Source organism: Octodon degus, unplaced genomic scaffold (assembly GCF_000260255.1).
Source record: "Octodon degus isolate 3935 unplaced genomic scaffold, OctDeg1.0 scaffold00054, whole genome shotgun sequence".
NCBI classification, from domain to species: domain Eukaryota; kingdom Metazoa; phylum Chordata; class Mammalia; order Rodentia; family Octodontidae; genus Octodon; species Octodon degus.
This window is the reverse complement of record NW_004524630.1, coordinates 235359-239499: the sequence shown is the minus strand read 5'-3', so window position 1 is coordinate 239499 and position 4141 is coordinate 235359.

The following is a 4141-nucleotide window of genomic DNA, read 5'->3' as shown; positions in this document are numbered from 1 at the left end:
CCCCGGTACTGCCAAAAAAAAAAAAAAAAAAAAAATTGGGGGGCCTGGCCCTAGCTCAGTTCTTTAGAGCTGGTGAGATGGCTCAGTGGTCTAAAGCACCTACTTAGAACAAGCTAAGCTAAGCAAAGCACAGGGACCACGGTTCAATCCCCCAATGCCCCAGCACCATATGCCAGCCTGCCCCGCCCTCTGGTGGGCTGAGATGCCCCCCACACACACACACACAACCTTCGTAATTTAAGAACAGAGACTGGCTGATGCATCAATGAAAAACACAATACACTTATATATTGTTTACAAGAGATGCACTCCGATGACATAGAAAATGGTGGGAAAATCTACTCAAAGCAAACAATTTTATAAAAGCGGGGGTGGCCATATTAATGTCTGGTTAAATAGACTTTAATTGTAAAAGACAAAGAGGGACATTATATCACAGAAAAGTTCAACCTACCATGAAAACAATGATTCTAAATAAGCATGCACTAGAAACAGAATCTTGAAATACACAAAGCAAGAATAACAAAGATAAAAGGAGAAATAGACAAATCCACAATTACAGTGTTAGGTATATTAAACTATTAAAAGGAGACTGGATGAATAATTATGCTGTATTCAGATCTATTCAGCAGGTTAATTGAAAGACTTGGTGTTACATATATTAGTGTGTACTTCTAAAACATAATATTGAAGCTGTGCATGGTAGCCCATGCTTATAAGCTCAGCTGTAGAGGAGCCTGAAGGAGAATTTTAAGTTCAAGGTTAACCTGAGCAATTTAAGTAGACCTTGTTTCAAATTAAAATAAAAGGGCTAAGGATGTAGTTCATCATTCTTCTGCTTCAATCCCCTGTACTGAAAGATGAACAAGTAACAATACTGAGCGAAAGTAGCAAACTGACCACAGCTGTTATAATTTGACTGACATAACTTATTTGAAATTTGCATCATGATTATGTATATTCATTTATGTAATAATAATATTAGGGAGAAATGGTGGGAAATAAATCGTAAAGGGAGATGAAGAAGAATGAGTTCTGTCATATTTAATTACTCAACACCAAGTCTGGCTCTGGCTCCCCTTGCAGGCGTGGACATCATAGGTGTCCACGCAGAGGGGTGTATCTGAATGCAGATGCTCATTTGGAGTAAGACAAGGGACTGGAGATGAAAGCAACTTGGAATGGACATGGAGCTGCAGGAGCGTAGGATCAAAGAGATGCTGTCTCTTATACCAATAGGGAAGTCCTTCCTTGTCGTGTCATAAATTCCGATGGTATTCTTTGGTATTTCTTTGGTATTTCCAGCAGTCTTTGGTATTTCTTGGCTTGCAATCATATAACTCAAACCTTAGAGATTTTAAATTTCACTGGTGCACGTTTGATACACATAATGATTACATTCATCACAGGGAATGTATATCTATATCTATCTATCTATCTATCTATCTATATCTATCTATCTATATATATATAATCTTGGTTCATATATCTTTATTATTTTTCCCTATTTTTCTAACTCCCTTTAACCTTTCTTCCCCTTCTTATTTACAAAAGCTTTGTTTCCACTTATCCTTGTTTTCTTTTTTTTTTCTGTGGAACCAGGGATTGAACTCAGGCCCTTGCGCTTGCCAGGCAAGCGCTTATTCCACTGAGCCGTCTCCCAGGCCCATTTTCTTGTTTTGAATATGAAAACAGTATGTTTTTATTAGGTTGCAGAAGCATTACCATATTCCATGTTTTATTACATCAAAAATTGAAAATAAATGATTAAAATATAAACAATATCTAAACAAAATATGTACTTAGATTAAGATATTAATTTGCATTTTTTTTTAAATGGACACATTTTAAAGGCCTTAGAAATAAGCCCAATTTATCATGTTCATAAAACTTCACAGATCTTCATAAAGTACTTTTCACACAAAGTTTGATTATAAACTTTGATTTTTAATCAAAAGCTTACTTATTTTGCCATCAATTTAAAACTGAAGTGAACAGGTCTCCTAACTTTTCGTGGAGCCTTCATCAGGTGCACACACACACCTGCACACAGAAGCGACGAGGGGCACGCAGGTATCTGGCTAATTCTGTCTAGAAAACACTATTGCTGACAGTCATGATTTAAAAATCAGTAGGACTTAAAAGATATTATTACATAAAAATGTGAGGAGAGTTCTTTTTTTACGGTACTGGGGACTGAACTCAGGACCTTGCGCTTGCCAGGCCAGTGCTTATGTCACTGAGCTATCGCCCTAGCCCAAGAGTACTCTTTTTAATGGTCCACTTACCATTATTAGAAAGACAATGAAGTTACATTGTCACCTGATTAGCTTGGGAGCTTTCTAGGGGATAATAAAACACTCCCAGGTGTAGCTGGGTGTGTACTGTGCCTGAGCCCTGGCCTCCCCTCTGGAGTGCTATTCCCCTGCTCTGCTTCTCTGACCCCATGGAGAGAGCAGCTCTCCTCCAGCATACCCTTCTGCCATCAAACCTGAGCCAAATTGAACTGCCCCTAAATTGTAAGTGTTAGGTAGTCTGGACTCAGTGATGGCAAGCCTTAGGGTACAGTATGGCAGGACTGAATCAATTCAGTTCGTGATCACATTTTTTTTTTTTAATATTTTAAGGAAGAGCCTACAGGGTGTTCAGGGTCTCACTACTGGACTTGTAGAGATCCACCTGTTTACAGCCTCCCAAGAGCTGGAATTACAGGTATGTGCCACCACACCCAGTCTCAATTGCTGTCTCAGCATGCCCCAGGGTTGGGGCCAGCACAGCAGGCCTGAGGAGTGAAACCCTGGCCCCTGTGTCTGCTTGTAGGTGCTTTAATCCACTGAGCTATTTGGCCTGCCCTCATGATCACATTTTTTTCCCCCTCAAATATTCCTTTTTATTTCAAAACACTTATCTCATCACTTTTTTTTATATCCCATCCTTCTTGCCAATTTATTTTCTTTTTTTTCTTTCTTTCTTTTTTTCTTTTTTTCTTTTTTTGAGCTTGCCAATTTCTGAAGCAGTTCTGGAAGTCCACTTTCAGTGTCTTATTTACACTCTAGTGGATGCTTCAGTGTCTTGAACTGATTCAAAGCACACTTAGCTTTCATGGCTCTTTGATTTTGAGAGAAAACAAGAAGCCCATGTGAGGAGGGTAGGTGGGGCACGCTGTGACGTTCTTAGAAGCCTTTCTGTTGGAGGCAGCAGTGTGTGCTCTATTTTTCATCACACTTAGTAAGGACACTTGTGATTATATTTTTAAACTTATCACCTGCTTTAACTATTTTTCATTTATTTCATGAAAATGACTTTCGCTGACCTTGAAACATAAATTCTATTTATATATGCACTACACAAAACAGTTCGTGGGATTAAATGCTACTATTTTAAAACAACCTCATCAGTGCTGGCTGTTTGTATCACTGAAAGCTCTAAAAGGTTTACATCTTTGTCCTATATCATTAGGAATAAATTTGATCCATGTAAGTGAACATTTTATGCAAATCTGAAAGCAACTGATACTTTAAAAATTAAACCACTTTTGATAGAGTAATCAGAAAATGCCTTTATTTGTCACTGAGTAAATTCCATGACCTGGTCCTGACATCTCAGCTTTGTGAGCAACATTCTAGTCAATATTATTAACACCGAATAATTTATTATCACAAAGTATTGACCTGAGGAACTGTTAAGCATGACAAACATTTATCTCACAGTTGCTGCTTCTGTAGTCATAGATCCTTCCCTGCTCTTAGATCCTTCCCTACTCCATTATATTAAGCTCCAGAAGTTTTGTATCACTGGTAGTTCTGTTAACTGAAGCCTATTTTTAAAATATAGACTTTAGTATATACAAGTTTTTATATTCTAGCACAAAAACTGTTTCACATTTTCCCTGTAGTTTAAAATAAGCCTTTTGAGGTGCTGGGGAGATGGCTCAGTAGAATAAGCACTTGCCTGCAAGTGCAAGTGTCTGAGTTCAATCTCAGGTTCCACAATAAATAAATAAATAAATAAATAAATAAATAAATAAATAGCAAAAATAAAGAAAGAAAATAAAATAAGCCTTTTGGAGGCTGGAAATATATCTCATTGGAATGGCTGCCTAGCTAGCTCATGACCCTGGTTTCAATCCCCACCTGACAAC